The following is a 13,620-nucleotide window of genomic DNA, read 5'->3' on the forward strand; positions in this document are numbered from 1 at the left end:
AAGATGGCTAAGTGGATTAAGTTCTAAAAGCTTTTGAAAAGGAAAGAAGAAGAGTTTGTTTTCTGGCCAAGACCAACAGGAAATGATTTAGGCCCCAAAGACATTTCAGAGTGAGTTATATCGATCAAAAAGAAACTTATAATAGAAACCGTTTCCCACTATTACTATAATGCGAGGTACTAGGAATGCAATTGTCCTTATATATGGAGATGTGTTTTTTATTTTAGAAAAATGCCTATAATTCTCTTGCATGCACTCTGGTTGAATTGGATTGTAAACGTGTATTTGACCACAAGGCAAAGGCCCAAGGACAGTGTGGGGAGACAAATAGCACAATCAGGATGCCTAAATTACAGCCTCAGCAGTTGTCTGAATCCACGGAAAATGCTTCGCTGCTGCCCTTGTAGCTGTAATTAAACGGAAAAGCATCCTCTCCTATGGGCGATGCCACATCTGCTCCGTGGTTAACCAGTGCTTTCCCAAAAAGACTGCCTTAATTAAAGACATAAATCCATCCAGTGATCTGCACAAACACTGAATTGTGAGCGTCTGAGGAGTCTCCTCCTCCAGGTGCCACATCACAGATAGGATGAAAATGATGAATTGGGACATCCACAAAGCAAGGGCTATAAGGAAGAGATAAAGTAAGAAAAAAGTGTGAATTTGGGGATGTGTTAGAAAACCAGGAGGCCTTTTTATTTTTTTCTCCACATGTTTCCTTTTCCATCATTCTAAAGTTTCTTTATCAGGGACTTCCCTGGTGGTCCAGTGGCTAAGACTCCAGGACCCCAGTGCAGGGGGCCTGGGTTCCATCCCTGGTCAGGGAACTGGATACCACATGCTACTACTAAAGATACCATGTGTTGGAATGAAGGTGCTGCAACCAAGGCCTGGTGCAACCAAATGAATACTACATAAGTGCATGTTCTTTATCAGAGTGTGGGTTCCTAGAACATGAAAGTGGCCTGGGAGGTCAAAGTCCCTTCCTTGTAAAGTAGTCAAGGGACCCTCTGGAGTGCTTCTGGTCACTGTACTCCATACCCTCTTACACCTTGACTGCTAAACATCCCAGAGAGATGCTCAAAGGTTCCCCTGGAAAGGCTACCTTCCCTTCCTATGAATGGGTTTAGAGAGGGGAGCCTAGAGGATGCTGGAGGCTGTGTATGACCTCAGAGAATGACAGTTCTAGAAGGAGAAAGGCCTCCTGGTCTGTTTTTGGAGGCAGCTGCCAGTCTCAGCCAGGCTTGCACTGCACCGCCCAGCTTTCTAGAAGATCTTCTCCTGGTGATGGAGACCCTCCTTTGGACCCCCTCCTTTTTCCTTTGCACAGCTCCCCCTCCACTATCACTGTTTCTTTCTTGGAAATTCTATTTCCATTTAAGAAAACAATGGGAGTCTCTCTTCTGGCCCTAAAAACAGACTAACCTGGTACATGAGAAGCTCAATGGACACTGGTCAAGGCAAATAAAGACTTTTTCTTCCTTTGAGATGAAAGTGAATGGACTGGACTAAGGGACCAAGGGGTTAGGACAGGGAACCTGGGAGAGACATTGATGCTAGTTTGTGTCGGCAGGGGCCTCAAGGGGGAATGTGTAGACAGAGGGCTGGGCCTAATGTTCCCTTCTCTGCTGACAGAGGCTCCTGTTTGCACAGAAAGACTAGTGTGTCCCCAGCACTAGGAATAGAGGACGTCTTTGTGACCCTCCTCCACCAGACCTCTACCTCAACCCACATTGTTACCATGCAAGAGAAAGGCAGCACAGTGCCTCGTTTTGTGAAATGGCCTGCAGCAGCTCTGCCCGGCCCCAGCTCTCTTGGAAGAAGTGGTAACACCCCATGGATGTCTCTACAAATGTGAGTTGCTGGGCATTTAGCTGGATGCCAGCAGTTACCTCTCAGCACATAACCCCATGACCATTCATAAGATGGACCCTCTTGTTATAGTATCTTGAGTCCATATCAGAAGTTGTAGGTGAAGCAGAACCTTCTTCTCTTGGCTTCACATTTCCCTGGGAAAGGACAGTAATACCCATGGCCTCCCCTGACCTCTAGGCAACAATCACTGGTGAGTTTGGGAAAAGGAAGTGGCTCAGAGGGCTTAGTTCTGTCTTCATCTTGCTCCATTTACAGCGGTGCCTGTGATGACCCAGGGCTAGGTAAGTTTCACTTGGAGGCTGAGAATCAAGATGTCCCCTGTGGCTGTAACCCTAAACCACATTCTCCACTTTCTGCCTTACCATTCTTGTTATTGCTGTTCAGTCACTAAGTCGTGTCTGACTCTTCGGGACTCCATGGACTGCAGCACACCAGGTTTCCCTGTCCTTCACTGTCTTCTGAAGTTTGCTCAAATTAATGTCCATTGAGTCAGTTTTGCTATCTAACCATCTCACCCTCTACTGCCCGCTTCTCCTTTCGCCTTCATTCTTCCCCAACATCAGAATCTTTTCCAATGAGTTGGCTCTTTGTATCAGGTGGCCAAAGTACAAGAGTTTCAGCTTCAGCATCAGTCCTTCCAGTGAATAAAAAGTTTTATTTTGTTTGGCTGGGTTTTTTTGTTTTTTTTTGGTCTTATTACCTGATTGCACCAGCACACATGGGAATTCTGGACCCAGCAATGACTGCCCCCACACACCCCTGGCTGTGTATCTGTGGCAAGAGACCTTGGGCTAGGAGAGGGAAAGGCAGAGGGAGAAAGTGTCTTCACCTGCTCAGAGTCCCCTTCATGGCTTCAACCTGGATTTGAGCTGCTTCACTTTAAAACCTTTTTCATCTCAGCCAGAGGGAGGGGAGAGCACGGCCCTCAGCAGCATGGCATGGATAGAAGGCACTGTGGATTGTGGCCCCTAGGAGCCAACCAGTGTGTGGGCAACACCTTCACACTCTGTGCCAACAGGGAGCAGCATTCTGTACAGGTGAGTCTTCAGTTTGGGAAAATAAGGAAGGGAGGCCTGGTGAGAAAAGAGAGACACAACTTCTGATCAGTGTTGCGAATGTGTCAGGGTCCAGATATGGTAAATGATCAAAGAAAAATGAGGCAAGGTTTTTATAATACCTCTTTTTTTTCTGGATGATGGTAACATTATATTGACATGTGATACTCTGTCTATAAGACAACTAAACTAGTTTGTCCATGAATCTCCATTGGACTTTCTCATTTTGCTATTGACTTTAGGTTAAGAACAAAGGAATGCATGGACGCTTGTCTATAAATCACCAACTATCTTTCTGCTGAAGAACTAATTATGCTGACACCCCATCTTTTACACTGCATTTATTACAGTGGTTGTGCTCTGGGATGAGCAGTGGATGAAAGAGAACACTGAGAGCTTTGTCTGTATCCCTACCCTAGACCATCAATCTTCTCAACAAAACAAGGCAGGAGGTGTCAGCCTTCCAGAAGGGACGGGATAAAAGATGTGCTGCTGAAACAACTGATTATTATGCATTTGCATATGAGAACTTGCAATTTGTACCCATCAAATTTGCTTCTCCTGTGCTTGCTTTGGCACTTTGTTTTAAAGTTAATTTTCAGTAAACCCACATCCATGGAGGGAACTTTAGAATGATCCAGAAGGGTCTGGTGCTGTGGATATGTGTGTGTTTAGTACGTGTTTAGTTGGATTTTTTTAAAGTACAAAGTAAATATGCCCCTATTACAGAAAGTATAGAAAAGAACAAGCATTTTTTTTTTTTTCCTGTTGGGAGTTACACAGGTTTCTAAGACTCCAATTGGAGATACCTCCAAATGAATGAGATGGCCCAATGGATGGCTGCATGAGAAAACCCTAGATTAGGGGTTCTCAATGTGTGGACATTGGCCAATGGCAGCACAAAAGCTTCTAGAATTGCATGTTCTTGGGCCCCACTCCAGACTTATTGAATTAGCAACTCTGAGAGTTGAGCCAGCAATTTCTGTCTGAACAAGTCTTCCAGGTGATTTTGAACCTCTGCTCCAGATGAGACTTGGAAGACATTCCCAATGAGACAGGCCTAGGAATAGTCACATCTCACAGTAGAATGCTGGTCCTTTCCTGTGGGTGTGCACAGCCTACAGACAGACATAACAAGACATGCAGAATGTCAAAAAGGTGTTGAAATTATGCCCAGATTCTCCCCAGTACTAGCATTGTGTCTGTGTTTGTGTGTGTGGCAGTGGGCATGGGAAGATAGCCCATGAGAATTCAGTTTTATTCTTGATTTGGATGAAGTCTTGGAAAGCCAACCTAATATCCATTCAGAAGGCAACAACTATTTACTGAACTTCTACTATGTGTCAGAGACTGCTGTATATGATGAGGAAACACTGGTGAATAACTAGGGAGAAGTCCTCCCCTTCTACACTTTACTTCCTAGTGGATCCTACAGCCTTGTAAGATCAACTTTAAACCATGATATTGTGTAAGGGGTGATAAGAAAGTGTAAGCAGAGAGAAGCAGACCAAAGCTTCATTTGGAATCATCTGAAATGTGATACATTACTGGTTTTTTGTCAATGACATCACACTCATAATTACATTTCCCTTTAATGTTCAGTCAAGGATAATGACAATGAGAAATGGAGAGATACTCTCGGGAGCCTCTCTGCTACAAAACAATTGGTTCTTGCATAAAACAAAATTTTTATTGCCTCACTGGGTTTGCATGGAAAACTTGAAGAGGACTTAAAACGGGGAGCTAGAAAAGCAAAACCCCTGAGCTGTGAACCATGTGTGTAGCAAAGCTTCCTTGCAGGAAGCCAAGAGCAAGGAGAAAAATTAACTCCAAGACTCCACATAAAGCCTGGAGTTGTGGAAGGAAGATAGAGTATCCATGAGTGATGGCTTCCACAGGCTTAGGGCCGAAGTGAATAAAAATCCTCTTTTGAGGAAAATATTTTCCATTTAGGTACCTACAGGAAGGTTCACTGATTTGAGCTCATGATCAACAATCACCAGGACAATCTACCAAGAGTGAAAATCTGCAGAAACAATACATCCAGATTTATTTTCCCAAGAACTAAAATATTAAAATTATTATGAGAAGAGTACCAGATAATAGTGTGAGGAACATTTAAAGAAAAAATGAAAATAGAATTGCAAAATGAGGAAACAGCAACAGATAGACTGAGCAAAAAAGCAGATAGAACTTTTTGAAATTGAGAGTAAAATTATTTAAATGAAAAATTTAGTGTCTATATTAAAAAGCAAACTGGGCACAACTAAGGAAAGAATTAATGAACAGGAAGATAGACCTCAAGCAATAACCCATAATATACCATGGAGAATTAAAAAGAAGAGAAACAAGAAAGATCAAAATGTATGGACAATTGAGTGGAAGATTTCAGCGTTAATCTATCTGGAGTTCCAGAAGAGGAAAAGACCTTAAAATGAGCAGAGATAATATGTTAAGATTCAATAGCCAAGGGTTTTACAGCATTTTTGAAAGATATGAATCCACAGATGTAAGAAGCACACTGCCTCCCAAGAATAAGTGGGAAAAAAAAAAATCCACTCTTTGGCACCTTAAGTCCAATAACCAAACAGAAAGGTGTAAAACTTAAAGAGATACCCAAAGAGAAAAAAAAAATTGTAAAGGGGTGACAATTTGCTTGACAGAAAATATCTCAAAATGCAAAATGGAAACTAGAAGAAAGTGGAGTCAAACCTTCAAACCCTTGAGAGAAATTGAGCATTAGACTAGAACTATGATTTCAGCAAAAGACAAAATAAAGATACGTTGCTGTTTAGTCGCTAAGTCATGTCTGACTCTTTTGGGACCCCATGGACTGTAGTCCACCAGGCTCCTCTGTCCATGGGATTTCTGAGGCAAGAATACTGAAATGGGTTGCCATTTCCTTCCCCAGGGACTGTTCCTGATCTAAGATTGAACCAATGTCTCTTGCATTGGCAGATGGTTTCTTTACCACTGAGACACCAGGGAAGCCCAAAGATATTTTAGATAAATAAAAATAAAGTCAATTTACCACCCTTCCTCTTAACCTTGGGAAGTAATTATACTGTAAGGAGAAGAAAAATGATTCCAGAAAGAAGGTGTGAGCACCAGAGGGGATGGTGAGGAATGAAATGGGTAAATCCAAAGAGCCTTATCTATACCCTCAGAGCCCAGAACACTGTCTGGCACAGAGTTGGTGCACAATCATTTTTATTTTTTTTATTTTATTTTACAACCATTTTTAATAAGAAAAGTATTTGAATAAAATAATATTTCTAATTCATGAGAATTTTGAGTAGAAATATCAAGGTCAGAAGCAGCTTGGCTTTCAGGCTCTTGCTTTGGTTACTTGGGGGGTTGTAATGTTGCCTTAGGTTTTATTAAGTATTCATGATGAATTTCCAAGGAAAACTACTGAAAGAGTAGAAATGGTACATAAATTCTAAGCTAAAAAAAAAAAAAAAAGGAAAGAGAGAAATAAGAAACTAAAGTGCAAAGACTATGCTAATGATGTTAGGTGCTATTCTAAAAATTTTCATATAGGAACTCATGGAATCCTTAAAATGTTTCATTGATGTGGGCCACTGTTACCACGTGTACTTTTATAGACAAAGGCACTGAGAGATTGAGTGATTTGCCCAAAGTCACACAGCTAGAAAAAAATAAACTCAGAAAGGGAGAGGCAAGAAAGGATGGAAATGTAGTAAAAGTACAGAAATTGTAGAAAGCAAAATTGTGAAAATGAATGCTATATATCTGTAATTACAATAAATGTAAATGGACTAAATTTGCAAGACATAGATTGTGAGATCCAATTTTTAAAAAGACATTCAAACTTATGCTTATAAGAAACCCACCTTAAAAAGGAGGATAAATGTTTAGAAACAAAGGGATGGAAAAAGTTAGACTATGCAATTAAGAACCAGTAGAATGTATGACAGATATATTAATGTCAGGAAAAAATACCATATAATACCAAAATGCATTAAAAGAAATAGAGTTAATACATTATGAAATATTGGTCAATTTCCAAGGAAGACATTACAATTCCACTTTGTATTCACCTAATAAAATTGCTGCAAACCATATAAGGCAATAGCTGATAGAATTATAGGGAGAGATAGATAAATCCACAGTCCTATTGGATCTTTACCAAAATTATAACTAAAGCAGGCAAAATTTCTAAAGGAAGAACAAAATTAAATAATGTCATTGATGAATGTGGTATATGGAGAGTGTACCCAACAAACAGAGCAGGTGCTTTCTTCCCAAGCACATACAGAACATTTACCAAAATCAGTCCTGTAATGAGGAGCTCCTAGTAGCCCTTTCTCTGTTGATGGTACGTTAAAAGGCAAGTGTTATCAACTGGGTGAAGAAGGCACATCTACCAGGTAACCATGTCCCTAACCTGACACAGGGCCAGGTTGGGTGCTATGTACAAGATTTCTCAAGTTGCCATGTTGTTTTGGGGGACTGGGGCTTTGCAGACAATGGAAACCATAGTGATGATGGAGATAGAGCCTGTGATGATGGAGACAAAGCCTGTGATGATGCAGTGACAGCTGACACATTGAGAGTCTGCCAGACGTGTACTAGGTTTTGAGCTTTGCATGGATTATCTCATTTAAACCTCATCACAACCCTGCCAAGAGAGTACGATTACCATTTCCATTTTCACATGAGGAAGTTGAGGCTTCAGTTCAGTTCAGTTCAGTTCAGTTGCTCAGTCGTGTCCGACTCTTTGCGACCCCATGAATCGCAGCATGCCAGGCCTCCCTGTCCATTACCATCTCCCGGAGTTCACTTAGATTCACGTCCATCGAGTCAGTGATGCCATCCAGCCATCTCATCCTCAGTCATCCCCTTCTCCTCCTGCCCCCAATCCCTCCCAGCATCAGAGTCTTTTCCAATGAGTCAACTCTTCGCATGAGGTGGCCAAAGTACTGGAGTTTCAGCTTCAGCATCATTCTTTCCAAAGAAATCCCAGGGTTGATCTCCTTCAGAATGGACTGGTTGGATCTCCTTGCAGTCCAAGGGACTCTCAAGAGTCTTCTCCAACACCACAGTTCAAAAGCATCAATTCTTCGTCGCTCAGCCTTCTTCACAGTCCAACTCTCACATCCATACATGACCACAGGAAAAACCATAGCCTTGACTAGACAGACCTTAGTCGGCAAAGTAATATCTCTGGTTTTGAATAAACTATCTAGGTTGGTCATAACTCTTCTTCCAAGGAGTAAGCGTCTTTTAATTTCATGGCTGCAGTCACCATCTGCAGTGATTTTGGAGCCCCCCAAAATAAAGTCTGACACTGTTTCCCCATCGATTTGCCATGAAGTGATGGAACCGGATGCTATGATCTTCTTTTTCTGAATGTTGAGCTTTAAGCCAACTTTTTCACTCTCCTCTTTCACTTTCATCAAGAGGCTTTTTAGTTCCTCTTCACTTTCTGCCATAAGGGTGGTGTCATCTGCATATCTGAAGTGACTGATATTTCTCCCAGCAAGCTTGATTCCAGCTTGTGTTTCTTCCAGCCCAGCGTTTCTCATGATGTACTCTGCATATGAGTTAAATGAGCAGGGTGACAATATACAGCCTTGACGTACTCCTTTTCCTATTTGGAACCAGTCTGTTGTTCCATGTCCAGTTCTAACTGTTGCTTCCTGAGCTGCATACAGATTTCTCAAGAGGCAGGTTAGGTGGTCTGGTATTCCCATCTCTTTCAGAATTTTCCACAGTTGATTGTGATCCACACAGTCAAAGGCTTTGGCATAGTCAATAAAGCAGAAATAGATGTTATTCTGGAACTCTCTTGCTTTTTCCATGATCCAGCAGATGTTGGCAATTTGATCTCTGGTTCCTCTGCCTTTTCTAAAACCAGCTTAGGAATATAGTAATCATATAACTAAGAACAATGCTGCTTCTTAGGTCTCCCTGGCTGACCCCATCCATGGTGTTAAAGTCTTTCTTCTTCCTGAAGGGAGGAGAGGGCCAAGGGATGGACATTTGAGTTTCATGAGGCTGTTCCTCACTGTTCCTAGGACTTTGTGGGATCATGTCACTACTCTAATGATTAAAGTGTAGCTAATGCTCTCTTCCCCAGGTCTACCTGGAAGTACAATGCATCATAAATCATTTGGACTGAATCCCAGCCAAGGAGGAAATCATGCAAGATAAAGTGAGGGATAAGTGGTTACCCATTTGGGGTTTTCCAAAGTGGTGGGAGGCTTGGGTAAAGAATGAAAACTGTGAGAATGTCAGCACCAGTCTTCTTCTTCCTTGAAGGCAAAAACATTTGTCCCCCATCCCCAAGGTCCCTGGGCCCAGCTTTGAGCCTGTTGTCTAGAGGAACCAGGGGAGGCAAGGCTGTGAAACCCCTCACTGACACTCGAGGCACATCCACTAACCATTCAGCAAAAAGCCTGAAGTGAGACACTAGTAATAGAACTTCTGCCAGGACCCTGGACTCCTATGTGCTTGGAGTCAGGGATGAGATTCTGCTTAACTGTGGGGCTAAGATTTGAACTCAGGTCTTCAGAGCCATAGGACCTGTTGTGCTGTGAAGCCTCCCCACTGGCCAACCTCCACTACCAGGTGTGCAGGCCCTTCTGGGTCAGCCTACAGTCCCCATGAAACACTTCCTCAGCCATCCTTTCCTTGGTGGCAGGGCTCCTCCTCTGCACTCCCAAAGCCCCAGCTGTGTATCCCTAGCACAGCCCTCTCTACACTGGGAATTGCAGGGCTCCTCTTGTCCCCCACTAAGACCACGGATAAGACTGTGGCTCATTCATATCCATATCTTCTGCTCCTTGCACAGTGACTGTCATTAAAGGCTCTTGTTGATCAATGAAGAAAAGTGACTTTCATTTTGCAGTGGGATTTGCAGGGGGAGCAAACATATTTCAGATTAAAGAATGCACATCATAACATAAAATAGCTTATCACAATCATTCACTGTCTCTGCCACAGACAGGATGACAGGAGGGGTCACAAGAAGGTCGCAGAGGGTGAGTTTTGCTATCAAATGTCATATCGACCAAAGTCCATTATGACAAGTGGGGAGGGTGAGAGTGGGTGGGCTCCGATGCATTAGTGATTGTCCCAAATATGAGAAAATTGATTGGTGACAAATTAATCCTGGCAGCTTTCATTTTCGATTTCCTTTTTGAATTATATAGAATGATTAAAGTGTACCCAAATAGAAAAGAATAAGACAGGACAAAGAGAGATACATGTGCCATATATTGATTTCTTACAAAAATAGTTGAAGAGTAGATTTAATTTAACTAAATGGTAGTAGTAATATTGACGTAGTAATCATACTTCTAACAGCAGTGCTGCTTCTTAGGGCTCCGAGGTTGACCCTATCCAGTGGGCTGAGGTCCTTCTTCTGCCTGAGGGGAAGAGAGGGTCAACAGATGGATACTTGAGTTGCACGAGGCTGTCCTTGCTGTCTTTAGGACTTTATGAGATTATGTTTTTACTCTAATGAGTAAAGTGGAGCTGATGCTCTCCTCCCCAGGTCTACCTGGAAGTACATTTAGCCTGAATCTCATCTAAGAAGAAATAATGCAAGAAAAGGCAAGGGAGAAGTCAGTATCCAGTTGTGGTTTTCCAAAATGGCAGGAGGCTTGGATAAGGAGAGAAAAATGTGGGAATGTCAGCACCAGTCATCTTTCTTGAAGATATCCCCAAGGTCCCTGAGCCCAGCTTTGAACCTGTTTTCTAGAGGAGCCAGAGAACACAAGGCTGGGAAATCCCTCACCCACACTGTTGGCCCATCTGCCAGTCATTCATCAAAGAGTTGTGAGTAAGAAATTGGTGATATTGCTGGGACTAGGACCCTGTACTCCCAGTGTGCTCCAGGTCATGGAGGAGATTCTCTTCCTCCATCTGCTTAATGAGAGGACTGGACCAGAACAGTGGTTCTCAAGCTCAAGTCCACGGACATCCTGTGTAAGAATCATCCGGGAGCCTTTAAAAATGATGAGATCCCTTAAATGCTAACTCAACAGCGGGATGCAAGAACACGCATTCCTAAGCTACCTCAGCAGTCCTGATGCCACTAGTTCGTATCTATATCTGTATTTTTGTCCTAGGGCCATTGTGACAATGTCTCACAAACCAGGGGGGCTTTGAAAAATGCAAATTTGTTCTGTCAAAATTCTGGAGAGAAGAAATATAAAATCCAGGTGCTGGCAGCCATCTTCCCTCCAGAGACTCTAAAAAGAGTCCATTCCTCACTCTGGTTCCTGGTGACCCAGGTGTTGCCTGGCCTGTAGCTGCATCCCTCCATCCTCTGCCTCCGTCTCCACATGGCCTCCTTTTTCTGTGTATTTCTACTCTGTGTGTCTCTTATAAGGACACTTGCCATTAGATTTAGGGCTAGATTCTTGACAGTCCCTTGGACTGCAAGGAGATCAAACTAGTCAATCCTAAAGGAAATCAACCCTGAATATACGTTGGAAGGACTGATGCTGGGGCTGAAGCTCTGATACTTTGTCCACCTGCTCAGACGCTACCTTGCGGAGGCTTCACCTGTGACCTGGCAAGGAGACCACTCTGCTCTCTCTCCCTGCTCTGTATTTCCTCTTACCCACCACATAAGACACATCACCTAATCACTCAGCTGGTTCTGTCTGAGTGGGTGCTCAGGCCTGGGGGGCCGGGAGGCACTGGGAAATATGAGTGTCCCCTCTGCAAGCTGATCCCCGGGGGAGAGAGGCTGCCCCCTCCACCCCAAACCAGTGCCTTGATGGCTTTGGCTGGGTAGCTTCATCTCCACTCTGAGTCCACAGGAGTTTTCATGGGAAAATGCCAATGAGAAGGTGGCAAGATGACTAGAGCCGTCCTGGTTCCTTGTCCAGCAGTGGACTCTGAGAAGCCTCCCCCACCTCCTGTCCTGCATCATCAGCATTTTCCCAAAACTGTTTCCACCACACTGCTCACCCCAGAAACCAGAAACTTAGGGGCTTCTTGCTGAAAGGATCTGACTAGTCTCCCTGGTTGCCTCCCCTGAGCTCTGCCTGGCCCACCCGCCCCTCGGTCCAGGTCCTGCTCATCCCTGCCCTTACTTCTGCCCTCGGCAAACACCCTTTCCTCCCAGGTGTGCTCTTCCTGCCCTGGAGTTTTTGTTGTTCAGGCTCTCGGCTGTGTCCAGTTCTTTGTGACCCCATGGACTGCAGCACGCCAGGTTTCCCTATCCTTCACTAACTCTTGGAGTTTGCTCAAAGTCATGTCCTTTGAGCTGATGATGCCATCCAATCATCTCATCCCCTGTTGCCCCCTTCTCCTCCTGCCCTCAGTCTTTCCCAGCATCAAGGTCTTTCCCAGTGAGTAGTCTCTTCGCATCAGGTGGCCAAAGTATTGGAGCTTCAGCTTCAGTATTATCTTTCCAATGAATATTCAGGGTAGATTTCCTTTAGGATTGACTAGTTTCATCTCCTTGCAATCCAATGGGCTCTCAAGAGTCTTTTCCAGCACCACAGTTCAAAAGCATCAGTTCTTTGGTGCTCAGGCTTCTTTATGGTCCAACTCTCACATCCATACATGACTACTGGAAAAATCATAGGTTTGACTAGATGGACCTTTGCTGGCAAAGTGATGTCTTTGCTTGTTAACAGGCTGTCTAAGTTTGTCATAACTTTTCTTCCCTGGAGACCCGCCTGCATCCTGTCCTTCTGAGGGTCCCGTCAGCTATCTGCCTCCTTGATAGCCTTCCAGGCCTCACCTGCCTTCTGCAGCCACAGGAAGTGGCCTTTTATTTTCTCTCTCAGCTCAGTGTTCTATTTTAATGCTGTTTGATGTTGTGCTGATGTCCACTGGCTGACAATGCACCCATATCTAAGCCTCCTCTGCAGGCAGCCAAGGTCAAGTTCATGGCTGTCTGTGCTGTAACATGTGTCTCCATGGTTACAGGGGCACATGGCCACCTGCACCCCACAGTGACAGTGGAGGGGGCAGAAATGCATGGGTCTCTCATGTTCTGGGCACCATTCTGGGTATTTCCCTGGTGGTGTTGCTTCTAGCACATGGAACGGGGAAGGGTGCCTGCTCAGGGACCTTGGTTACTGGAACGCTTTGAGCTTTCAAGTGAGATTAAGCTCTTCCAAAAGCAAGACATTTTCACCAAGAAGTATTGCAACAAAACCCAGGGAGCCAGGACAGAGGGCAGGAACCTGGACAACTGACTGGAGTGCGATGGTGTTCTGGGTCCCTGTGGTCCTTGAAGATGAAACCCGTCCTGTCCTGTGGTTAGAACCGGGATGGAGTCCTGGAGATGTTTAGTTTAACTCCTCCAGAGGCTGTGGATAACTCTAGGAGCAACCATTTTCAAAGTTCTTTGGAATTATTTTAGGTGTGGGCCTTCTATCATGTCTCTGACTCAAGGAAGAAGAAAACTCGAGCTTCCTGATGCCCAACAGATGCAAATGAAAATTGGTGCTGCAGTATCAGCAGACAGAGGTGCTGCAGCCATCCAGCCACTGCCACCACCCCCGGCCTGCGCCCCACCCCCCACCCCCCCATCTCCCTCCCCGCTACCATGATGAGCCCTGAGGGGACTCAGAATGGAGACAGAGAAGCTATCAGCTGCCAAGCCCTCAGCCGCTGCAACCACCACTAACAGTGCACCCTGTGGGGATCAGGATGGAGAAAGAACGAGACACTGGCCCTGGAGAGCTAAGAT

The sequence above is a fragment of the Oryx dammah genome, unplaced genomic scaffold (genome assembly GCF_014754425.2).
Source record: "Oryx dammah isolate SB20612 unplaced genomic scaffold, SCBI_Odam_1.1 HiC_scaffold_21, whole genome shotgun sequence".
In the NCBI taxonomy this organism is placed as follows: Eukaryota; Metazoa; Chordata; class Mammalia; order Artiodactyla; family Bovidae; genus Oryx; species Oryx dammah.